This window comes from Rhipicephalus sanguineus, chromosome 1, assembly GCF_013339695.2.
Source record: "Rhipicephalus sanguineus isolate Rsan-2018 chromosome 1, BIME_Rsan_1.4, whole genome shotgun sequence".
Taxonomy (NCBI): domain Eukaryota; kingdom Metazoa; phylum Arthropoda; class Arachnida; order Ixodida; family Ixodidae; genus Rhipicephalus; species Rhipicephalus sanguineus.
The window spans coordinates 207,012,068-207,039,000 of NC_051176.1; the positions used below are offsets into that span (position 1 = coordinate 207,012,068).

The 26,933-nt window shown below is 46.9% G+C and overlaps 1 protein-coding gene and 1 long non-coding RNA gene across 2 annotated transcripts in view; both read left to right on the forward strand.

Moving 5' to 3' along the window:
• The window catches only part of LOC119406358 (uncharacterized), a 289,530-nt gene that overhangs the window by 124,929 nt on the left and 137,668 nt on the right, over window positions 1-26,933 (forward strand). The gene's annotated exons all lie outside the window — the stretch shown is intronic.
• On the forward strand, window positions 17,756-22,906 carry LOC125759791 (uncharacterized). The gene is made up of 2 exons (XR_007417484.1): window positions 17,756-17,944; window positions 20,578-22,906. It is a non-coding gene; the product is annotated as an uncharacterized LOC125759791 (long non-coding RNA).

Sequence of the window (26,933 nt, forward strand, 5' to 3'; positions counted from 1 at the left end):
GGCGGAATCGAAATTTATGGTTGCCCGTTTTGACTCGCTTTTTGGCTTCCGAGTCGCTCGCAGCTCTTCTGCTTGCTGTCCAGCTGCCCCTCTTTTCTTGCACCGGCCAGATAGCCGCTTTGCGGAAACCGGCCGCGCCGCTTGGGCCGCGCGTCTTTCCTTGCGCGCCCGACCCCGGGGCTGTGCGAGCGGCGCGCGCGCGCGCCTTGGAATTCGAACGCCGAGATAAGGCCATAAAAACAGCCTGCCGTTTTGCCTCGCGCTGCTATATACGCGACGCTTCCGCCGCGTGCTTGCCGCAACCGCACCGGAGAAAGGAGTGTCACTCCCCCGCTTCCTCGCTGCGCCCGCGCTGAAAGAAATAACACCTCCATCTGGCCGAATAACGATGTTATGATCAATCATTGGACAGATAACATCGATTGAACCTACGTACTGCGACAGAGCAGTCTATATATAGCTGAGATCTTATCGTTTAAGTGCGGATCGACCCGATGACGTCCCGCGCTGCTTACGTCCCTAGAATTTGCTTGCTCATCGAAATGCACTGACCCCTATATTTCTGTCTTGGCTGAAGATGCTGTAAGCACGGACGGTCCGTCGCGAGGTTCGCGAACATTTTCGTGGCGGTCGTCCTGGTAAATTCCCTTGCGCTATATGTAATAACTCTGACTGTTTACCTTCCGTGAACGATTTTGTCTCCTCTTTAATGTTCCTTCTCCTTTAGAGTCGGAGTTCTGGTTTCAATTACAGCCGAACGTGGAGATATTCTACTTCCTTTCCTTCATTTTCTTCCTCTTTTTCGTTATTTTGGCTCTTCGCTGCTTTTTCTTTTATGGTACCGCGAGAACGTTCTCACTTGATTATCAACATTGGGGTGGAATGCAGCAGACAAGGAAGCAAGCAACCGGAATGTCAACAAGCCTTCATTCGTTTGCGCTAGGATGTGCTGTTTTATCTTATGTACATTATTTATCTGTTGCTTATGCAGTCGTTCAGAGTCTTTAGTGGTGCAATGAACAAAATGAGTGAATGAATGAATCTTCAGTACGGCTTTGTATCAATAATTAACTGCAGTGCGAGATGAACACAGCGGACACAGACGAAGTGAGCACACGGAGAGTCGATTCTCAGTTGAATGTTATATGAAGGAACAAACATGAAACAGAGCAACAATGAGGCGCACGCGTACTCTCTCGTTTTGAAATTCCGCCCTGGAGCTCGAGCTACGTGTGTTGTGTGCAAACATACTTACAGTTTTCTGGTAAGCGCGAGTGCTACGACACTGTTCACGTCACGTTAGCCTCCGTGATTCGTACAGCCACGTGCAAATGGTACGTACCATGCAGTGAACGCCTCCTGAACTAATTATTATAGGGATGGGGAAAGAGACTCGAGATGATGGGCATGAAGACGGGATTCACACGATGGTCCATTTCGCTGATTCGGACTGCGGACGATCACGACGGAGCGCAGCGTCGCTGAATAGGGTCTCGCACAGAAGTGGCATCACAGACGAGGTGAGTGATTCGTTGTGCATAGCTCAGCCCTTCTCGCTCGTCCGCCAACTGAATCTGCCATTCGTCCCACCATGCAATTCCGTGCAGCGAGTGACTTTCGTTGTCAGTCGTCGTTCGTGCAGAAATAAAGGCTTAGAAGTACTTGCTGTTGGGCTAGTCGGTTCATAGTTGGTACTGACCATATAACTAAGGTCAGCGCGAAAAGCAACAAAAAAAAAAAGGAGGGGGAACGAGCAAGGTTGGTGCTCACCTTGCTCCTTCCCCCTCTTTTTTTCGTTGTTTCGCGCTAACTGACGTTAGTTATATGGTCAGTACCAACTAGAAATTAAGTCTTCACTTGTAACTATTCCAACTCACTTTCTGCCTGACAAGCCATGACTGTCATCTTTGTCGAAAACTACGTAGAAACGTGGCACACTTATTAGAGCCTGAATTCTAATCAGGCTTTGACTGTCAGACTCATCACCTGTGCTTCTGCAGAAGAGAAAAAGCGAATCCTCTCTGGAATGTCCGTCGAGAAGAGGGAAAAAAGAGCAAAAAACAAAACAGGAAATATTTCGTCTGCGTTTCCTTTCCTTTTTTTCAGCTTTCACGTATATATACCGCTCGGTTCTTTCTTTTTTTGAAGATGCGTGCACATTCATTAACTTCCTCTATTGTTATTCTTCTTCTTTTTTTTTTAATGAGGAACGAAAACGGTGCTTCATCGAGTGTCTTTGACGTTGTGAATATTCATCAGCCCTATGTGCGGAGCAAGAAACTTTGTCTTTAAGAATCAGAATTTTCAATGTGCAGATATTTTTAGCATTTTAGTGTGTGTGTGTGTGTGTGTGTGTGTGTGTGTGTGTGTGTGTGTGTGTGTGTGTGTGTGTGTGTGTGTGTGTGTGTGTGTGTGTGTGTGTGTGTGTGTGTGCGCGCGCGCGCCTCCCCTCTTTCCTTACTCTTCTTTCAATCTCCCCCATCCCTCTCCCCTGTGCATGGTTGCGCACCGGTTATGCTAAACTGGTTAACATCCCTGCATTTACTATCTCTCTCTGTTTTCCCTCCGTAGTGCTCGCCGCCTTCACGATTTCTTAATCTCTGCGCTAATTTGTTCAAGTCCCGGTATTTTCCTCTATTCACAGCGATGCGCTTTGAGCACAGAAAGAAAAAGCTATATATTCTAGTTTTGTCGAAATTGGGGAATCCATTGGCATTACTTTTTATCCACCGGTCAGCTACCCAACAAGGTGGTCTCAAGGTATCATTCGGCATCTGAAAGCGCCCAGTGGCCGCACAAGTGGCCAGGCATGTGAAATTTCCGTTTATTTAGCGATAGATTGGGGAGTGAAAGTAGAAATAAAAAGGGAAAATGAATTTGCCAGCGCATCAATCGAGAAATAACTTTTGTGCGTACATGCATTCGTCGAATAATCATCAACGTTCGGGTAATGAAGGGATCTCTTGGATTACGTTCTCTGCATGTCATCTTACACATGCGTTTTTTTTAATATTCCGACTATTTTGTCAAGGCCTAATTTGACAAAACGATAATTAACGTCTGTATTGTGCAGGAACTCCAGCAAGTTCATTCTAACTTGCCTGTCAGTCACGTAATATTCATGTTGTACTGGTGCCCTAAATCTTCCTTTCCTTCGAATCTTCACCATGACTGCACGCGTCGCAAGGAGCCTGTGTTCTTAAATTTATGGCCGCGTCAAAGACCCTCAAGTGGTCATATGGATCCATTCTATATGGCGTTTCGCATAAACACAGCGTTTCTTTAGGACAAGTCCGGCTAGTCGACTAATCAATCACTTCAGCCAAAGAAAAGAAGTACTGCGAGCATCTTTTACATGTACTTTAGGAGCTGGGCCCTTACTGACTGCGCTGCCCAGTGCGCAATGTCCCGACCAGTACGGCAGAGACTATGACAGTCAACGCCGTACACTTTGTTTTCAAGCAAGCATACCCCCAGCTGAACGCTGAGTGACTCCGCCAAAGTACTTTGGCGCCGCCATCCCAGCCCCCAGTGTGGTTGGGAAACATTTCCAGCGGTAGCCAATGCCTAAGAGGTACAACCACTCTTCTCATGTCTGTTTAAATGTTCATTGTCATACAACACTACCGTACGCGATAAACGTATAGGTTACCACAAGTTAGTCGTGACATGTCCAGAAGCGCGCCCCCTTCCGAACAAAAAACTAGCGACGGCAGTGGCTGAAGGTACGACATTCGGGGGCTCCTTTGGCAAGACCAAGTCACCCACTGAAGCTGCCCTCTCTTGCGTGTACCGCGTCGTGCAGCAGTTGAATGCGCGCGCGCGCCGTCTCGTCCTCTGTCTCGCCTCATACACACACGTGCACGTTCGGTGCTCGCGCATCGTTCGCGGACAGAAATATGACTTCCGAGGGATTTACCCCCACGCGGCCCGTGCCACCGATCAAAGAACTCGTGTGGTCTCGTCACTCACGCTTCGCCCGTGGCATCCGCAGAGTCCACGGCTGCGCCGTCAGCCGCGCTGAACTGACCCTGATTTATACAGGACGTCTTCGCTCCCCGATAACTGTATTACTCCCCCCCCCCCCCCCCCCCCACACACACACTTTCCTTTACCACCCGCGCACAGGGCTCGTTTACTTAGGTTTGCTCGGCTGTGCTACCCGAAAAGGACTCGTGTGTGTCTTCCTTTCGAATGACTGCGCACGCAAAGAAAACGGGGCGCAAATAATATCTTCGAAAGCGCGTAAAGAATCGTTATTGTGCATTTTAAACTCGCTGCGGGTGAAAGACCCGTTCGGAAAAAATAGCTGCGCTGTCTCGAGCTTGGATACCTGCTTGTACATTTTTTTAAATCGTGAATTTGTCCTGCGTATGAAGACAGGCAGATGTAATAGTTGAATGAAAAATTTAGTGTTTGGAGAGAAGACACTTTGGTCACTAAGAAATAAATTATTGTTAAAAACAAAGAAACACACAATTTTCTTAGAAAGTAAGAAATTTATTGAAAGAAGTACCGTATTTCTTACTTTGTCTCCTTTATTAATAATACTTATTTTAAATTGCGTAAAGGTCATAGTTTCGCCCGAAGGGTGAAGTAATGAATGTGATAGGAACATACTGGAATGTTATACAAAGTGAGGCTAACAGTTAACTCCTTTAGCATCCAACCTGGAGCAACTAAACAAAACGCCGGCGTAAGGAAGCGCGGCTGATGTAGCGAACGAAGCGACCTTGAGCAGCACGCGCAAATGTATGCGCCATCAGCTGATCCCTGTAAAGATAAACGGAGCGTGACCGCGCCCGGCCGTGCAAAGTGCGGAGGTCCTTCCAGAGCCACGCAGCGCCCCACTCAGGTTTTCGCGCGACGAAAGACGAGGCCAGCGCGTGTCCTCTTCGCTTGAGCCGCGATGGTCGGCTGCGCTCTTCACGCTTTCACTCGCACATAGAACATGCGACGACCGGCGCGATGTTATCGATTTGGACTTTATACGGTATACAGAACCTCATGCCGGCGCCGACGGCGACGGCGAAACACGCTGAGAGTGTCCATCTAATTTCTATCGCAATAAAAAGTAGCTTGTTTCTGAACATCGAGAGAAGTGCAGAATAACTGCACCGGAACAAGAGACCTCTGACGTGGTTGTTTTCCTTACAGTATATAGCTTCAAACAGGGCTTTATTGTACCGAATATTTTAGCGACAACTGCTTCCTAATTATTAAATATACAGAACGTGAATCCATACTTTCTTCAAGTATTTTGTCCGCCCTTGTTGCAAATTTTATTCTGCAATAAGTATAACTTTTTTCTTGACTCTTGGCTCGCTTATTTTTCGTAATTACATACAATTGTCTCCTAAACACCCGTAACACCCGTAAACACACACACACACACACACACACACACACACACACACACACACCACACACACACACACACACACACACACACACACACACACACACACGCACGCACGCACGCACGCACGCACGCACGCACGCGCGCACACACACACACACACACACACACACACACACACACACACACACACACACACACACACACACACACACACACACACACACACACACACACACCACACACAGATAGACAGATACGATAGATAGATAGATAGCTAATAGATAGATAGATAGATAGATAGATAGATAGATAGATAGATAGATAGATAGATAGATAGATAGATAGATAGATAGATAGATAGATAGATAGATAGATAGATAGATAGATAGACGTCGCATGTATGTTTCCAAAGGAACAACTTAATCGCAATATTGATAAGCTTAAGTGTGTTTACCCTCGCTTCCGAGTCGAAGCACAGGAAATGAAATACTGTGCTAGTAGCATCAAATGAATTTCTTGCGTTACCCAGACAGCTGCGCTGACATTTTACTAGTTAGCATTCCTCGCTTTCTCAGCTTTACTTTTCTCGAAATTTCTAATCGCTTTTCGTACTTTGTATGTCTGTCACATAAAATGGCAAACTACCTCGTATACTGGTAATGCCTTATCACGTAAATGCATTCGGGTCGGCTAAAGACTATCATTTCCAAAGACGTTACATGCAACCTCATTTATAGCATGGAGCAGGACGTAGACGCAAACTGAGGCATTAAAACAAATATGTGATCACTGAAGAAAAGTAGGCGCATAGCTAAAACTCGGACATTTATATCCACTCAATGTTCACAATAAGTAGACTATACTTCTTTGCTTAAATGTCGACAACTGACGTCGACAGTGGATTGCTGTAGACCTAGAGCAGTTTTCCCGTATAGAGACCACATTATTCCTGCTAGTTTAGCGAAATGGTATGCGCGTCCTAATTACAGCTCTCACGCTCGAACGAAGTTAGGACCCATTCCTCGTGTTCTGGTTCCAGGCGAATCATTTTTGCACATGCGCTGGCACCGGGCGCGCCGGCGTACGCAGACTTTCGCCCGTAAATCGCCCACCTCGCACTTTGCGCAGAACGAGTTTCCCGATGCGTTGAATTCTATCATCGCTAGCGTCATGAATCTTCTTCTTTTCACTGCCCTACACCCATATAAACGGGAAGAGGAAGCCGTTTCTGCCGACCACTTCAACTCCGGCCCTCTCTGCGCGGGTATTCTGTTTTGTTTTATTTTAGTTGCTCTTCGGGTGTTGATGGCCGGTGCATGCTCTTTCGGGCCACTTCTAGCGAGCAGGAACATGTCGGAGGCAGACGAAGGGGAGAGAGGGACGAGATAGTCTACGTGCGCACCGGGCCCACCGCTGTTTCTAGCAGGTGAAGAAAGCGCGCTGCTTCGATGGCGCTCTTTACCTGCGCGGACGGCGGTGGCAGAGGTTCTGGACCTTCCGGGCAGCGCGGGCCGTTGGGAGAAGCTGGGAAGGGGACCTCTTTTCCTCGTCCGCCAGGGCCCAGGAAGTATCGAATCTCGGATCCGCAGCGCCCAGTAGTTTGGCGCATTAGGCCAAGGAGGCCACCGTTCCAACCGGCAAAGCGGCTCGTTTGGATGGCAGGGAAGTGGCATCTCCCCAAATTACCGCTAATATGGATGGATAACCGCGCATCGCCCAGCCCCCCCTTCGTCGCGGGAACAGGCCGGCCCATCGGCCGCGCTATGCGGGAGGCCGGCCACGGCCGGACGACCACCGACCGCCGCGCTGCGCCTTCATTCCAAAGAGTGCATCGCTGGCGGTATAGTGTGCGCGATCTCATCCGCGAAAGCGGAAATTTAGGCGAATGCCGAAAACCGTTTCGCACTGCACTTTTCGTAGGTGGCAATCTCAGGTGTGTGGAACACCATGCAGGCGCTATCGGGAAGTGTAGGCACCAGGACGCGAATTCGTTGAGTCTTTCGAGTATAATACACTAAGACATCGATTGCCCGGCCGATGGCAAGAAAATAAAATAAAATCTTAGGAGCTGTAGCTTTCGTGAATACTGATCCATGAATTTGTTTTGAGCTATTTTTCTAAAATTCCCTCGATATGTACTCATCTATATGAAAGAAAGAAGTGGTTGTTCAACTTGTCGTGAAAATGGCTCGTTTGTAGTAATGGACGTCACAGTTCCATGCGGTGTAGGTTTGAAGCTTACTTGAACGTCGCCATGCAATACGATGTTCTGTTAACTGGAACGGCAGTGCATTTCGATTCGAGAGACATTCTGAGTTCGAAATTCTCGAATCATTCCTACGCTATACATTTTCGTAAAATAATACTTCAGTCAATCGCGATGCACGGACAAATCATTAGCGAAACCGGCTGACCAATGGCAAAACGCACTTACGAAAGAAAAGTTTTGTGAATTCGGCAGCAGGTTAGTACAATGCACAGAGTCTGTAGCAAGCTTTTACGTTTTGATTATGGGCTTCAATGCTACAATTGCAACGTGCCTTCTAATGTCAGTAACGTAAGTGCTCATCAGTGAACTTTCGTTGATTGATATTTCTAATGGTGGTTATCGCCTAAAATTTGACGACTGCCGCTGCTACGTAATCACGGCCAGACAGAATCATCTTGTCTAACCTTAGAAAGTCGTCGCAGAAACGCGCGGTACGTATCAGCGTCAGCATCATGTACATACCTCAACATTCAGGCGATATCTAACTCTTCTTGTGCACGAGGCGCTTTCAAATTTACCAGGTAACTAAAAAGCATGCAGTGGGGCACAGAAGAGATAACGGCTAATAACGACCCAACTTCTGACCGCTAACTGCGCGGCCCTTCGCAAGAGCTCTCGCGTCTCAACCGTAAAGAAAGGCGCGAATGAAGCAAATGGTAAATTTGTCCGCCCTTAGTCGGAGAGGCCGAGCGCTAATAGAGACTGCCGTAATGAGCCCTCTTCCCTTCTGGCCGGCGGTTCTTTTTCGGCCCGTGATTCGCTCCCCATCCGCCTCTTCTCGGTAATGGCGAGGGGGGGGGGGGGCAAGGGCTTCTCCGCACGCTGTCTCCGGTGTCCGAAGCTGCGGAACGCCCGAGCTGCTGCTGCTGCCGCCCGCCTCGGCGTGATGCGCCCAGTGTATAATCTATTGATTTCGTATTTGGCCTTCCTTGGCTCGCTTTTGCAGCCGCAGATAACGGCACCGATCAATGATCTCGTCGGCCGCGTCTGAGTCTCCGCTATTTTTTCTACGGTGGAAATGCGGCCGCGCCTCTCTCTTCCTCGACGAGAAGAGCCCGAGGATGCCTCGAAGCCATTTCTCGGTTCGCGCGGCTTCGGCCAAAGCTCGAGCGCGGCGAAAAAGAGAAGCGCAGGCCTTGGGCACGCAACCAATAGCGTCACTGGCAGCCTTTGCCACCTTTCCACTCTCTCTCTCTCTCTCTCTCCTTTTTAAAATTTTATTTTCCTTCCATCGCCAGTACAGTTGCTCTCGCGTAGAGCACCTCAGGGAAGCAGATTGCCCCGCAAATTTGCTGCCCTGCTCATGCGATGGAGCCGCCACGTGTTGTGGTGTCGACTTTTACGAGCACGTGAAAGTTGCCCTTTCTTCAACCAGTTCGCCCTCACCGCTAATGGTGCGCTAAGGATTCAGGAAACAAGAGCCCTTCGACAGTGCTCGTGCAGGAACGAAGAGGCTAGTCAAATGGCAATTTTCTCCGTTTTAACAAGAGGAGAATCTATGTGCGAAATGATATGGTGATGTGGAGGAAGTGCATGACCCTTAATAGATACTATACGCGTGTAACGAATGAAAGAAACGTCGGGTCGGCGTGCATGCTCTTTGTCTGTGCATGCCGACACGTGCATGTGGGTGCTTCTACACACTACCCATAGGACACCACAATTTTCCTGCGGTTTTTTTTGCTTTTTTATATAATACATGAATGATGCTATCACACAATAACACAATGTACATCTGGATATGTATGCTTCTATTTTGCTGCTTTCGTGAAGTTAACATTGGGCTCATGGTGCGATATTGATCTGAAGACGTCGACTTTTGGCTGCTGCGCAGACAGAACCTGGAGGCCATGTGCCGCAAGATGTGGCAGATTCACTCTTTGCTCTTTCGTCGACAACAACCCATGCAACCGCGAGTGCTTTCGCCGAGGTCGCTGCTTTTGCAGAGCAAGCGACGAGTTGGGGACCGAATTAGCGACAGCGCTGGAAGGAAATGCCGACCCAACAGGGACAAACCTAGGAGCAGCGAGAAGGACGACGACAACGATCAGACTGTTGCGACTGCGCTGTGCAATAAGGGTGTGAGGTTAAGTTTAGACCCTGAAAGCAAGGGTTCGTCCGTCGGGCAGATCTTGACTTTTGTTGCTTGGGTCATCGCGATATTGTGGCAGCGTGCGACGACGGCTACGGCTGGCTTCTTCCCTTGCTTATGCGCACTTAAGCTATCCTAGCTTTGCTTCTTTCTCGAACCTTCGGTCCTCTTGCTCCATCCTCCCAGTCAACAGTGTAGCCATCTGAAACGTGCTGCCCGACTTTTCTTTGCCTTGTTCGCGCCTTCCCGTCTTTCCGGTATCTGGCCACCTCCGCTCGAGAGCAAAAACGTGCTGTCCAAGCCATCTATCGAACCGGCCCATTCGCACGAGCGACAAATACGGAGAGAGTCACAAGCCGCGATATAAAGAAGGCGGAGCCTCAACAACGGCGTACGCTGGCTTGGAACGCGCACCCGTTTCGCACTAACACACGAGCTCGCGACACGCCTAATGGCGTTTGAAGCAAAAAAGCAAGCTCGTCGTGCGAGACGAAGTTTGCGGCCGTTCTAATCTCTTCATTCAACGTCGCTCGTTTCAGCTTCGGGACAGACGGGGTGGTGAGTGGGCGGTGAAGCTCCCTATTCTCCGAGCGCGGCGTGCCACGCCACTTAACGCCTTCGAAGCAGCACTGAGTGAAGCCGTGGTCCCCGCGAGCGGAGACCGTTCTTCGCGTCGGCCTCCCTGACAGTTCCATTAGGACTGCGCGGCCCCGTCGCGTTCGTCGCGCCGGCGTCCGTTTCCTGTCGGCCACCGAGTGGAACGACCGCGACACTGGCGCCGTGGAGACCCCTGAACTCTGAGCGGGAAGGATACAAGGCGCACGAAGACGGGAGATTTATTGTTACGTGTGGCCGGATTCAGTATAAACGAGCCTCTCGGCGAAGCGAGGCCCGCAGTTGTTGGGTCATTTCGCCGGTCGAGGGAGCGCTTAGCCAGATTGGAGGAAAATTTTGAAACCCTACCACTAATTAAAGGGCGGCTCGGGCGGGGAAAATGATGTCAGCCTTTGTTCATGCGACTATTTAGCGTACGAGTATGACGAGATGGTTTATCTGCCGGCCTAAAATGAGGGTTCCGAGATAGTAACACGGGCTCAGCGTCGTAAGTATATCTACGAGTCAACTGAATGACGATTTTTTCTGGCATCGAGAACCACCCGTATTATTTCTATTTTGTGGTACTTATCGCTGTATATACGCCAATATTACATATGGGCAGAAACTGCAAAGAGCTTCTAGCATCGTTGGTCATATCCATTAACTGGAAATTTCGTAAAAAAGTGTAACGTACAAATGCGATCCGCTTTTTTTAAAACTCAGTGAAGCAGGGATCAGTCATACTGATTGCGCTACAAGCCATAATAGAAGCAAGGATAACCCGATCTGTTTTGTTGAACTGTTCGAGTTAAACAACCAAACACTGAAGAACAAGATAGTCTTCTCCATCGTAATTATTTTTAGCTGCACATTCATCTGGCTAAAATTTGCTGTCGGTGGCACGACCTTTACAGCGTTTACCGTGTATAGGCATATGAGCTTTCCACAATCTATTCAGTCCAGAACTGTGTCCAAGGGCACATGTAAAGATATAATGTCTCCGAAATTACCACTGTTTTATTAACTGTAAATATGCCACTTTATTCTGGGTTAATCTTCAGGAAACAATAGTACACTATGTATTTTGTTGCCTCGCCCATACCAACTTTTATTTCCTGTTACAGAAAGAGGATCCCACTTCGGCATGCACTCCTGTGTCGTAACAGCTGACTGGCGACAGCCTGGCATAAATTCTAGCGTCAATTGCAATCATGAATGTCTTTTCGAAAGCGAAACAATAAGAGATGGAAGTTTGACGCATTATATGATATTAGTATTAAAACTGTGACATACAAGACGAGATAACGATAACGATGCTTACAGCTCGACTCTGAAACTTACTCACTTCGTACGGAGGACAAGCTAACAATCTGGCAACGGGACCAAAAGCACTGGCAAGAGAATCTCTTTCACACATATTTGCAGCGGTCGTAGCCATAGGGAAGCTCTTTGCAATATGCATGTATCTGATGCTCTGTAACGAATGGTATCTAGCTGGAAGGTTTGTCAGAGCCTCATCAAATTTACTGGGATTATTACTTTTTCATTGAGTGCCCGCCAAATTAATTTGCTATTCATTTGACCAAGGGAGTCACCGTTTACACTATTCTGATATGCGCGATGAAGAATGAAATGAACTTGAAAAATGCACCAATTCAATTCTGTTGGTATGTCGTACTGGAATAATAAGAAGTGCGATAAACTCAAAGGCAGACAGAAAGGCAACGACGCACGGCGGTTAACATTCTTCGCTGTTTGAAGTTAGCGGTGGGAGTGGCCGTTGTTTTGTCCGTCTTCTCCTTTTAACGCTGCTTAGTATCCAAGAATAAATGAATAAATGAACGCTCTTTCAACCATTATTACAAAGGAATAATTGAAAGCACCAATTACCCAAGGGCGTTACGCTTGTCGCTATACACCACTTCATGGACGATGGACGCTTCTTTGGGTGCGTGTGTCGGTGCAAACTTGCTTCCTACTTCTCGTCGTTGAAGCCCGGCCTGTGCTGGGCACCAACCGGGTAACAGTCCTGCCCTTTTCTTGTGATTTATCTCTCTCGCTCTCATTCCATTGAACAAGTTTGCTGGTGTGCTACGTGCACGAATCCTTTCACCACACTGCGTTTGTAAGCTGTAATTTCGGTTTGAGCTCGGCGATTCCGCATACGCACTTTTTTTTTCTTGCACTGCGCAGGCTGATCGCAGTTGGTGAGTCGTTCCAGCTACTATTGCTAATCTTTCGCAAAAAGTGTGCCACATATTGGCTACCATGAAGCGCTCAGCGTCTCCGTATACGCCTCATTCGCGGTGGAACCCGTGTCGCCGGAGCTGTCGTGAGAGACAACTCAAACCTCGCTCACGATGGGAAGAACGAAGCGGCACAAGCGGGTTACGCGGGTACCGGGGGAAACAGACGAGCATCCCTGCGATGGCGGGTGCTCGAGCGTTCCCATCTCGCACATCCGAAGGGCGCCTTCAAAACCGTGCGAATGAGCTCAAACAACCGGTCGTACAGCGGTAAAGGCCACAGTATACCACCGGCTGGCAAGGGAAGCGTGGGGCTTAAAAGGGGAGCCAGTCAATTTGTCCTGTGCCACTGGCAGCGTGACGCAGAGCGGCGACGATGGCGTCAACGAAGACGGATGGCCTGCCGCGTCTCAGTTGCTCCGCGCGGGAAGGAACTCTTTTCCTCGCTCGCCAACGGGGGCCTCCTCAGCGCGTGCATCGTCTCTTTAGCGCCCCCTCTCTCTTCTAGCTCTCTTGGTTCCGAAATTCACCTCGAATTCGCATTCACTCGCAGCGACACGAGTCTGGCCTCCAACGAAGCCTGTGCACCTGAAAAGGCGCGTTATCGCTTCTTTTTATATGCTCACGGTTGCATCTTCTCTAAAATATAGCTCGATACTCGTCAAACAGTCCTGGTGCAATGTGGAAACTGTTCGACTTTGGTTGTGCGCTGTTTGTCGGGGTGTAAAGTTGAGCACAATTGATGTAAAGCCAAGCGTTTAGTTAGACTCAAAATGTCGCGCCGCTATGAAGTTCCTCCGTAATTACACGACCGCTCGCTCCCTCTCGTCGCCGTTGGCATTGGAGAACTTCAGAAGTCTGCATTTCTCGTCGTGCGGGGACCAAAAGAAATGTAGTTACATATAAATGCGTGGATACCATGCATATGGGGTGTTTCAGAAAAGGCTCTTTTAATTCGCGAAAAATCGAGACGATATAATTAACTCATCTCATCGGAAGTGTCTTTCTTTCCCCAATACGGTAAAGGTCTTGTTGCGGCTCTAGTTAGTAATCTGAAAAGTAATCAACTGTTGTTATAAATTAACTAGAACAAGCTCAAGAGGTTTTACGCACCGAAACTGTGATATGATTATGAGGCACGCAGTAGTGAGGGACTCCTTATTAATTTTTTAACTACTTTAATGTGCACCAAAATCTAAGTACGCCGGGGTTGTTGCCTCCCTCCGTTCCCATTTACAGCGAGGCCACGGGGACCGGGAATGAAACTCGCGCCTTCGCGAAAGACTGTTCTGATTAAGTTGTTAACTAATAAAAAAAGGTATGATTATCCATTCTAATGCAAAACAAAGCTTGTCATCCGAAGTGTTCATGACGGCTTCCGCATTTCGAAAAAGCTGACGATACTGTTAATTTCCTCGAAATAATGATTTCCTGTCTATTTCGAACGTAAAAGAAGTGCCGACGCGGCACAGTCGTCGCGCCTGTATACAGCAAACGGCTGTGAACGACGTATGCGACTGCGCCACACCGTCAGGCGAGCGTATGACAATCGAGGTGGTAGTTCCTCATTCGTGCTCGACGGACTCGGTTAAATATGCAATCTTGCATATCTTGCGTATAACTTAAATGTTACTAAAAAGTCTTCTGAAACACCCCTTACAAAGGAAGTATATATACTCGGAGCGTTTGGTTAGAATCCAAGTCTGCGAAAGCGTATCCACCGGTCTTCCACGATAAATGCGCTTTCACATGGAACCACCTCGACTCGCCTGCGAAAGTTCTAAATCAGCTCCGAGTCACGCTTTCGCCACCAAAGAACTCAGTGAATTTTAAGCCTCTTCAGCTATACATGTGCTATATATAGCTGACGTGACCGTTAACTACAGGCGCTCAGATAGGTGCATATTGCGCCATGTAGAACTGTATTGCCCAAGCGTATACTTAAACCGTATGCACGGAAGGTGCCCGCATGTTGTCTGCAGCTTTATGTGAATTTCCTATTCTCTATGGCGAGAGAATATGTTACAAACGCCCGCTGGACTCGCAGTGGTGGCGTGTCCGCTCTTCTCAGTGTGGTCATTAGCCGCTCAATTTCAGACAACGAACGTGATCAACGACAGACGAGGAGTTTTCGACGCCGCGGCGTGCCCGGTAACGAACACCACGAATGGTGATCAAAAGCGCTCTCGTCTCGGGCCGGGTCAGCGGTTCTTGTCGTCGCTCTGCCGGGGTTGGGGGCGGCTGCTCTGTGGCGCCGATTTGTGTCGAGCGTAATTAGAAGGCGCGCTAGCCTAATGAAATCCGCAGATTGCGTTCGTTGGTGCACGCCGAGCTTTGGTCGATAAAACGACGGGTTGTCTTTCGACAGCCAGACGCTGCCACCGCTGCCCGGACATGGAGCTCGTGAATGAGCTTGCTGGCTCTGCATTTATATAGCTTTCAGCCGCAGTGTATAAATCGCTGAGAGACCGACGTGACAGCAGCACTTCCTTCTTGGTTTAGTGCGGTGCCGAATTTTCTTGACTATTCTACGCTAAAGAAAGGGGGAGAGGGAGGCGCACAGTGCGAGTGGCTCGGGCTTTTTAGCGTCTTTGCATCCGACGAGCAGACGCGGGTGCCTTCTAACTTGCGTTTTTGCGTAAAGTCAAAGCTAGATTAGCTGTTTGCTACCGATTAGCCAGCGTTATTTTGCACGTTCTGTACTTTTTGTTTTGTTAAATGTGTGTAACAAGATGTTCGCGCACCCTATAAGGTACTTGCTATTCCTCTGCGTGCAATAAAAAGAGCACTTCGGGAAGTGCGAAACACTGCAAGACGACTCATTAGTTCCCTGGAGTAGTTCACAGTTCGCGGCACAAGTTACCACCGCACAACCCCGAATCGCAAGCTAGAACACTCAAGTCCTGAATGCTGGCATGAGGGATAAATGAGCAGAAATGTACTGCGGTATGAATCTACATTATTATTTACGCGAAGGTTGACGAACTTGTGTAGGAAATCTTAGTCGAAGTAGCGATAACTGACAGGCGGCTTCTCTAGCGAAGTTCTGTGCATTTTACAACGGAAGGCTTTTTAATGAATGTACCCGCCGCGGTGGTCTAGTGGTTATGGTGCTGGAATGCTCACCCGAAGGTCGCATGATCGAAACCCGGCCGCGGCGGCCGCATTTCGATGGGGGCAGAATGCTAGACCCGTGTGCTTCGATTTAGGTGCACCTTAAAGAACCCCAACTGGTCGAAATTTCCGGAGCCCTCCACTACGGCGTCTCTCATAATCATATAGTGGTTTTGGAACGTAAAACCTCAACAGTTACTACTCCGTACAACACCTGGGAGAAACGGCGATCCGTACATGCCACTGCGAGGAGAAAAGCGGTTTGAAGTTCCCTTCCTCCTCGCCGTGAAAATCGTCTACAGGATGGCAATACACGTCACATAACATTTTTGAACTGCTTACAGCGCTAAAGGGACGAGGAAATTGTTAGTCGTTAAGTTTATTTGGTTATTCAACCTCGTGCTTATATGCAACAATAGGCCATCCTCACGTTATTTTTCTTGTTCATGTTCATCAGCTTGTCTTTTTAGTAATTTTCATTACGCCTAGCGCCCTTGTCTCACGATGAAGGTGGAATTGAGTACCAAGACTTTCAACCTTTCCACCTGATCCCCCAGCCAACATTCATAGTAGAACCACACGTTCAAAAGAGTTCATTTTGGGAGAATGAACCATGCCGGGCCGCCCATTAGCGTCCGTAGCAATCGCCGGCGCATTTTATTTTATCGCAGCACTTCGCCGGCTCATAAAGCAGTCGACAGTGCAGGTAAAAAGCACAGCGCGAAAGTAATGGTGAGCGTAGCTCTCCTTGATCGTAGCGGAAGCTCCACAGAGGACTAGGAAACGATGCTGTAGCAGAACTGGGCTAAATCCCCTAGCAGCATCCTCGTTATTGGGAAATGCGCTAGTTCCGCGCGCGCTGTTAGGCCGGCTGCAGCCGTCGCCCGTATGAAAATGGTGATGTCCGGGAAATGTCCTTTCTGTTTCCCATTGACGTCCTACATGACCTTTATGGTTCCTCTTCCTTTTTGTGACCTGCAGGACGCTACTTTATGTTTACGAAACCCTTCCTCGTCCTATCGAAGGATTCCTTCTTGTATCCTGTAGGATGTGTCCTTTATGTTTACGGCAGGATGTTACCTGGCAGCGAACTATATGTTACCTGCAGGAGCACCCGAGCTCATAAGTGGGTAACATGTGCTAGTACAAAAACATTTTTTGTCAGTGCCGTAGCCAGAGGGGGGTTTGGGGGTGCCGAAGCCCACCCCCAAAATTTTTGCATTATAACACATACACACACATAAATATATATATATATTTTTTTTGGGGGGGGGGCTAGCCCCCCCCCGAAATTTTGATGGTTTTGATGATTTCGGGGGTATATATAATAAACACCCCCACCATCAAAATTTCGGGGGGGGGCGGCCCAGCCCCCCCCCCGAAAAAAGTCCTGGCTGTGGGAAAAACTCATATATATATATATATATATATATATATATATATATATATATATATATATATATATATATAAGGCCCGTAGCAGAAATTTTTTCGCGGGGGGGGGGGGGGGGCCCACTTGATGAAAACCTTGACGTTTTCAGAAAAACACCTACTTCACCAAAATTTCGGGGAGGGGGGGGGCTGGGCCCCACGGGCGCCACCCCCCTGGCTATGGACCTGATTATGTATATATATGTATATATATATATATATATATATATATATATATATATATATATGTATATATATATTTTTTTTTGTCGTCGCACTGGATAAAAGTTGTATTTGATACTTTTTTAGTTTGACATAAGCGCAATCATTGCATAACAATCTCGCGTGTAGACATCTGCACTAATTGTATAACATTAATTCACGACACACGAACGTTTTGTGGCGATTAATAGCATCGTTGTTCATGTGTTCAAAATTTTTTCAAATTTCGCGCGCTTAGATTTCGACTTTTTTTTTCCGAGGTCAAGACATTGTACGCCTCAACTATTTATGTACATTATATTTACCTAATTTTTTTTAATATTTGAAAGCGTAAATTCAGGTTTTTAGTTAGAAAGCGCGATGCGCAAATGCGGTATACGTCTGCGGGGCTGATACCACGTGGTATCACTTTTTCTTGTTTTGCGGTTGCTGCACGTTGCCTCGCCGCGTCGCGAAGGGCCGAGCAGGCCGAGTTTGAGTGAATTTTTCCCTTGTTTGAAGTGTGCTTGCGCCATGTGCTCGTCCTGTGTGTTCTGCCGGTGCTGCTTATTACGAGGATGCGCTATACTCAAGCGAAGACCGGCTGCTTCATATCGTGGAGCACTTACCAGGTATGTACCACGTTGCTGCTGTCAGCGCTTGGTTAACACCGAGAGCGCGATAATAACGCCGTTAACCAAGTTTTTCTTAACCAGTAGACGATAAATGAGCTTTTATTAACGTAGCGAGCTTGTTTGTGTCTATCATTTCACCAGGATCAAGGCACGTTTGTGTGATTTTAAGCGCGGGCGAGCCTTTTCTTTTGTTTGACGCGTAAAGGAGAGTGCGCATGCGCGGCTGTGATTCGGCGGGGGATTTGAACAGAGTTGTGGCGGTGCCCTCCTCTGACGGCAGTGGTGTTGGAGGGTGGCCCCGCTCGCGGTAAACTACTATTTTGGCTTAATAGATGGGCGAAGACGGCGTTTGTTAGCTGTAAGCGTCGATCGTGCCTAAGGCGCGTATGCTTGGACCTGTTAGTAATTCATGCTCACTTTTTTAGCGCACTGAACTCTTCTACGGCAGTTCCATATGCTGCGCGTACTCTTTTCAATAGCTACAGGATCGTTATAATAGCAATGTTTTGACTACTATCAGAATGATGTGTTTTCCTCCTTGCGGGTGGTCAAACGTGTGCATGTGTATGCATCCGCGCTGGCACGTATCTTTAAACTGCCGTGATACTCGGGTTGATGCGTGTCCGTGATCTTGAAATAGCTTGTTGCTTCGTCTTAGGTACGGCTCGCGAAGCTTGAACTTACGCTTAGGTGTTCATACAGCCTGTTTCGTCAAATTCGGCCGATGTTTTCACCCGCAACATAGGTTGCCTGATGTGGCCGGCACCCGTGCGTGCTAAGCCGTACGTTAAACTTGGAACTGTACTCCAGCGAATCGTTCATGTCTATTTGGGGCAGAATTGTCGCACCTAAACAGTGCAAGCGCTAATTCGAGCATCAGTCCACGCGTTCTAGCACAACGTTTTTATTCTGCTTGTTTCTGTCGTGTTTCGCTTTTGTTATTTTGTTCTGGTTATTAAGAATTGTATGCGCCTCGCCCCACCTTGGCGTTAAAACTTCGCTAAACACTTACTTGTACGGGTACGGACATTATAAACAGCTTGTACCACCACCTCCAGTGACATTTTCTGGTAGATGAAAAGCTTAACGGTCTATCGGATAAAGTAAATTCTCTAGGCATGCGCTACAGATGTTAAAAAGGATCCGTGGTATGTGCAACATATGAACATCTTATTTATTGCTCATAACTCGCAATAATGTTATACATACTTCACGGTATGCATGCATAAGTCATGCATGTGTTGCTGTTCAAATGTAAAATTAGACAATGTATTGTATCTGAGAACACAACAAATCTAGACTGTGTTTTTTCACGCTGTTGGCATTGAAACAATTATACAACTTCAGAAATAAGGTTCATCGAATGTTTATTGTGTATTTGCTAAATTGTGGTCAATAGCTTCCAGGATTCTGGTTGCCAGAGATTGTTGCAGAAGCCTGCATGCTTTATTGGGATGGCATGTGGTTCAAGATTGGTGCCTTGTAAGTCTTAGCATTTCCACCTTTTTCTCCACATGGCCATTAGACAGCCTGTGATGCATTAGTGAGGAGTATTGCTCTTTTAGCCAACCAGAATCATTGAAACTAATGACCGCAATTTAGCAGCACACAATAGTAGAGTGAAACCAATTTCTGACATTATATAATCATCCCAATGTGAGCAGCCTGAAGAAAGCTACGTTAGCTGTGTTTGCAAGCAGACATAATTTAATTTTACATGTTACCTGCAATGGATACATGATGAATGTGCATAATGTCATGTATGTGCAGTGCTATTGTGCTTTTGTGCAATAAATAAAATATTCATATGGTGCATATTGCATTGCATTCCCTTTAAGGAACACATCGTATAAGTATCATAATATAGCTACAGGAATACAAATGTGCCTGTGTGAATGCATACTCACACATAGGTTTGGCTAGCTGCAAGAACAGAATTTACCGATAGCAGCCAATGATATTACTCACGCACAGAACTTTCAATTACATGTGGTTGACACATACAGCAAACAGGGGGCATCTTTTCCTAAGAGCTGTAACGTTGCGTTAGTACGTGAGCAAGCTAAAATGGTAAGGTTAGATCCTCGACATCAAAAGCATAAAAAGTTCTTCCACAACACGCATTTTATTGCATTTATTTCGGAGCATTCCTTTTATGTATATCTCATTGAGTGGAGTCAGGTGCCACTGAATATGGTGGCCGTGCACTGCATCTATACCCACACAGAACTAAGAACACAATTCCAGCATGATGGGAACATACTGTACGTTAAGCTCTTGTGAAACATTTCGTGACTACTCCTTTTGTATTTTAGGCTTCAGGGTACGAATGTACTGTAGAGAAAGCACACCCTAGCGCACCCTGCATTATGCAGGATCAATATTCAAGCATATTTTTTACACATCTGCGATGTGGAAATTCCATATGCTTTCATAAGGTTGCGACTGTGTTCACCAAGAATGCATCAAACAAGTTTTTCTTGTAACTTCTCTAGTTTCTGTACGACCTGCTTGTTTTAAACTTATCTAAAACAATGTTCCAGATCAATTAAAAAAGAACGTGTGAGGAATTCAGCTTTGCTAACAGACACTAGTGTCACTAAATTGTTATTGTGTTGTTTCCATTGCAGCCTATACATGCTCCTTGTACAAAGTGAGTGTGAAAGAAATCCGGACAAGCCTGTCATCAGTGGTGGCTCATGGACAAGTTTGTTGCTGATGTACAGCAGCTGCGCATGGCTTCTGTTTCCTGTACAAGGGGAACTGCACTGAGAACAGCGGAGTGGGCACTTCAACCACCTGTTTGCTGTATTCAAGTAGCTCACATGTAGAGGGTGTTCAAAATTAAGTTTTTTGTTTTTCTTATAAAAAGTCCGCACTGTAAGTCACGTCAAAGCCACCTTTGCAGATAAGTTATTATCCAGGAGGACACAAAGTGGGACAATAATTATCGCTGTCAGCCGTGCAATTAACTGAGATTTAATAATAAACTTCTTTAGTGACTCCAGCAAGCGGGCATGTATGTATTAAGAAGTTTGAGCCAGCTGCATTTCTACACGATTCCACTTCAAAGAATTCTTCTAGCATGTCTGGGCTCAGATATCCTGCTGCAAAGTTTAATTCCGGCTTGCATCATTGCACATGCAGGACCTTGAGCACTGGCACAAAGCTCCTCCCTGATGTGCCAGGTTTAATGCTGGTGATAGCAAGCAGTGACTGCTCGTCACACCAGGGAGTAATATTTTGCTGATCCTCACCGCCTTGCATCATGCAAACCACAATTAAACTTTGCAGCGGGATATCTCGCAGCACAGACATGCTAGAAGAATTCTTCCAAGTGGAACTGTGTAGAAACACGACTGCCTCCAACTTTTCAATACAAAGATGCCCGCTTGCTGTAGTCACTAAAAATTTCATTATTTAATCTTAGTTAATTGGGCGGCTGACAGCAGTAATGTCTTACTTTGTGTCCCCATGGACACATAACTTACCTGCAAAGTTGGTTTTCATGTTTTTCCCAGGGCTGAATTTTAATGCAACCATAAAGCACAATCCTAAATGTGTCAATGCTGCTTCCTTAGCTTTGTATTTTGTCTTTTCAAAATCTATTGAGTGAGCGGCTCTCTCGACTCGTGTGTCATGTTTTAATTCATATCTTATGTGCAGTTATCATTTTTAAAATTGAACTTTCAATTTTGTGATAAGGCAGTAGTGCATCAATTCACTATTTTATTTTCACCTTAATATTCACCGTACATTTTGTAATATTTTTTTTTTCATCAGAGTCAATATTTTTATTTTATTTATACAAGTACCTGCAGCGCCACGAGGGCATTATTGCAGGGGGAACTGCAATAATGCTTTTCTAATCATACATATTCCATTGTCTTCCGGAAATTCATTTCCTAAGTGCAATCATGTGATGTCCTGCTATGATGCCTAATCATATTTAACTTTGTTAATGATAACTTACAGAAGGCATTCTGAAATATTGAAATGTAAGTCTCGGCATTGGGAGATGAATGGTGGCGACATTTTCTAAACTACACTGTTTTGTCTGCTTGCTTTAGTTGTGTGAAGTATAGTAATAATAAGTGTTTGGATTTAACCACAATATGATTATGAGGGACGTCGTAGTGGAGGGCTCCTGAAATTTCGACCACCTGGGTTCTATAAGGTGCACCTAAATCTAAGTAGATGGGCCTCAAGCATTTCTTCCTCGATCGAAAATGTGGCCACCACGGCCGGGATTTGATCGCGTGACCTTCGGTTCAGCAGTCAAGGGTGACTTACAGTGTACTACTTTTGTGTGGGCTATAGTTTGCTTTAAATTATGCATGCTAAGTATGGCATTTTGGTGCCAACCACGCATCTCTGGTAGTGCACTGATGTTGTGTTTGCCACATTCCTAATTTATTGCAGTATTTAATTTTAGCATGCATTTATTGTGAGCAGCTCTGGGTAGCGCACTGACGTTTGTCACATTCCTCATTTATTGCAGTATTTTTTATTTGTGTATTTATTCTGAGTTTGTTGTGAAGTTATGATTGTTCCACTTCTTCCACTCTAGAAGGTTGCATACATTTGTAATTAACCCATGAAGCCCAACAAGTCACTCTGATACACTTAGGTGTGCAAAGCTTATCTAAGAAGCCCATAGTGTTTATAATGCCTTGGGAAGTGCCTCTTGGTCATAAATTGCTGTCATGATGAGTTTCTTAAAACATTTGTTTTTGCGTTTTTCAGAAATGAATGTACTCTTCATTACCAAAAAAGATGCAGAACAAGTTAAACCTTTTAAAATGTTAATGATGTGTTGAGGCGTTACGGGGTTAAGGCTGATCTGTTAATCTTATTTTTCTTCAACCGCCGACATATGTACGTTGCCAGTTTGAATATTGTCTATGAAGTGCTCTAAACTGTACAGTGTAAATGATAATAAATGAGTAATATTGCAGAGTTTTGTATGCGTGTACATCCAAATTATAGCAGCCGTAATATGCTGCATCATACAGGCAATGCAATGGCCTAATTTCTGGTCTGCGTAAAAGGTGGCTACTTATAGGACACATACAGGATGGACACTTTGAGGAGACAGAAAGTCAGCGGCCAAATCGCGACATCTGGGAGACATAAAGGACGGTTACATATGGGATACATACAGGACGGTCACAAATGGGACACATACAGGACGGACACTTGGAGGACACAGAAAGTAAGCGGCCAAATCGCGACATCTGGGAGACATACAGGTTGTGTCCTCATGCTGCCTCGGGGAACCATACAGTACACTTCCAGGACATCACCATTTTCATAAGGGCGCACACTGGGGAAGGTGGGGCGAGTGTGATTGCTGCATGTCATACACGCGTAGGCGAATGAGCGACGCGTGAGGAGGTGGGGGCAGGATGGAAAGCGCTCGCGTCCTCTCCGGCAGCGCTGCAAAAAAGCCCTGGCCGTTTCGCGAGAGAGGAGCTTTACGCGTAGCTTCAGGTGAGCCGCTGGCTTCCTGAAACACAGAGAGGTTAAAGAGCGTGAAACGCGAAAATCGATGCGTCGCCCGGGGCAGCCTCGCGCCGGCCCCCGGCTGGCTCCTCGCGGAGGCCTTTTATGAGCCATATGATAAAAAGCTTTGACGCGCGCGAGACACACCGGCCGCTGAAAAGAAGCGGGGGATCTCCGCCTCTCGCGTTCCGTCATTGTTCTTGCGGGCACGGCGCTCTGCTTCTTTTTATTTCTCTCGCCGTATTCATCACGCTTGTCGGTCGCTTCGAGAGTTATGCCTCTGGGGCGAGAGCTAATATATTGTGTTCCGCCAAATGACAGCCATCAAGCGACCGACCCGCTCGCACTTGTGACGGCGCCACCGTGGCACACGACGTTATGGCCTGCTCGACGATTCCCCGCGAAATAAATATTTCCGTGCGCCAGAAAGAAACAGGGACCCGCGTTGGCTTCCCTTCTGCCGTCGTGTGACACGGACGCTGCAGGAACCCGAGCGCCGGCGATTCCTCGGCCCGCGGCTCTCCGTCGTGCCTCGTAAGAGTGGCGTGCCTGTCGCGAGGACGGATTAGCCGCCCACTCGGCTCCTTAGCACCCAGCGAGCAGAAAGAACAAAAGGAATCAATAAGAAAATGTTCCGAGAAAGGCGGCCCCGTCTTCAGCGGCATTCCTCGCGTATCAACGAGGGAGAGGAGAAATGCGAACGGATTATGACTACATTGCATCGACAGCGGTGGAGATATAACTTCCGCGTCATTCAACTGCTGCTTTACGACCTTGCGAGCGGAGTGACATTTTATTGCCCGCAATGGCGACAAGCACCAGTCGACATGCTTCTATAGAGGATGTCATACAGACTGCCAGAGTATACGCATAATAACGAGAGTTGCATGTAACCTCTCTCATCGACGGACGTCTGGTTTTCCGCTCGTGAAGCATTCGTTGATTGCTGAAAAATGGAACTTGTCAATGAGCTGGAAGCGTATCATTTTATGTCGGTGCGACATCGGTGGCAACGAAACTTTTGAGACATTTGTAATTTCCTCAACTCACATTCGCGAGCGCTGCTTTCGCTGCGGATACGGGTTATAAGGTGATAATTGGATGAGCTATTTTTTTATAAATAAAAAAGTGACAATAACAGCTTTGTGTGATTAAGAAGATCGATCTGTGTGTGCGAAGAAACCTTCTCTAAGATATATACCATAAGACGGGTTTTTCGATGCCTTGGCCAGGGACCATCAAGAGTGGCTTTGCAAGTGTCGGTGTTGATAGTTAAACTCTGTATGGCGGGGAATCCTGTGCGCACAATTTTTATGTTGGGCTTTGTCCGTCATTATGTATATTTGGTGTCCCAGCTAACGTTAGCCAATGTGCTGTTTGTTTTATTCTTACTTACTTTTCTTCCTAATTAGCCGAACCACTGATTTCCAAACGTGGTATTGTTGGCGAAAATGGACAGATGACCAAACGCCGTATAGTTCTATAGTCGTATGTTCTACAAATGTTTGCTTGTCTTCTCTTTAAACTTGGCTAAACTTAGCCGCGTGAGCCCGTATTTTACGTCACAAGATGCACAACAAAGTTCAGGTTAATCTCGAATGCCTTCTTAGTGGAAGCACACGGAATTCGGCGCTTCTCAGTATTTTTCTTCATCGACGGTATAAGGCGAACATGGCGCGACCAACAACTTCAGCAGTAGCCGCTTCGCACAGGTGAAGGACTTTCTGTCACCGCCTGTCACATGCAATTCTTGCCACAGGCGGGAAGTTTTTTTTGCTCGTCCTCTCCTCAGGGAGCAGGAAAAGCAGCAGCCGCTGCCGTCCACTCGGCTCCCAGCGCAATCAGAAGGCGAGGGCCGCAGCCGTGGACGGGCTCCCCCCGCTGGGACTCGCAGACATTCCCGCGAAACACGCGAAAGAGCAACGGGGCTAACATTTCGCGGCCACATGCTAACGGCGACCCAAGATTACGAAAGTATAGAAAATAAAAGAAAGAACGCTAAGCGCCCTTTTATCGACGTTCTTTTTCCCGCACTTGAGCCGACAAAGCTGCGTCTGAGCACACCGTAATGGAGTGAAGTTGTCAATTCCTCAGAGTTGGTCGTCAAAGCGCGGCCCAGCATGTTTCGTTTTTGTTCTTCCGTCGAAAAGAGAAGTTAAGATTGTGGTCCTTTGTTTTACTCGTACATTTTCAAACTTTTTTTATTTATTTATTTTTGCGCGAAGAAAGCTCAGCGGGCACTGCTCCATGTACTTAGTGAGTATTGGAAGATATAAAGGCGCGAAGGAAATGTCTCGCGATAAATGAGGGTAAGCGAAACGGAACGTCACGGACGACACCCAGGGGGACGACTTCGCACTTTTACGCTTCCCTCTAGCTCTGTCGCATTGTGCGTGTGCGTGCGTTTTAGTCTAAGTAAAACACTTGATTTATTCTAAACGCAACTACGGATTGCAACGTTTGCGGAAGTTATTCTAACCACTTCTATTGCGGCCGCGCACGTTATCTAGCTTTCATTTCAAAATATCTCCATTTCTTAGCTTTAACGGTCAGAATATTATGAGGTTGCTACCCTCTTCTGTTCTCATTGTTTGCAAATAGAATTTTGTCTGCAATTACGTGCGTCCTTTATCCTTACGATATAAAACGTTCTACGTGCTTCTAGACTGCACAATTGCCGGCCATGCAGGCCAGGCTAACCCCGCTTGCTGCAACATCACCACCACCACCACCTGCACTGGCTTCCATAAATAAAGCATTCTTATTTTCTCTGTCAAGCTTGTTTACTAACAACAGGCTACCGCATGGTGCTTCTAAAACTGTGGCATTCAATTATACACACAGAAAACACTGCGCATAATTTTTCTACATTCATCGAGAAGCCCCATTGATCTCGGCAAAGCGCTAAGCTTCCTTGTGCATGGTAGATATCTAAAACGACGCACCCGCTTGTGTTTTTGACATTGCGTGTCGAATAAATGAAAAACTTTATTATTGCAAAGGAATTCTCCCGGCGAAGGTGGAGCCCTCAGTCCAGGGCCCCTGTGGCCTTTGCCATCTTGCGAGCTCTGTCGATCAGCTTGAGCTGCTCTTGCGACAGCCGTAACCATACAGCCTCTCTGATATCAGAATTCCGGCATCACAGTGTATGTCTCCGTAGTGTAGAGGGCAGTACATGCAAATGAAATAATGTCCTCAGTCAGCGAATTCAGAACAAGCTTGCATACGTATATATTACGCATCACGTCTGCGTTCTGTATACCGGCCCTTGCCAAGTATATCGCACTTTGCGCTTCTAATGTCCAGATGGATTAAGTGTGACCTATAGTCTCCTTTAGGTTGGCTCACATACTGCGATAAACTTCTCAGTTATCCTCAATAGTGTACAACAGTGCGTATGCTGTGAGAACACGCGCAGCTACAGCGACGGCTTGATTTTTCCGAAAAGATAAACAGCAGCCGTTGTCGTCCCTGCGAATGC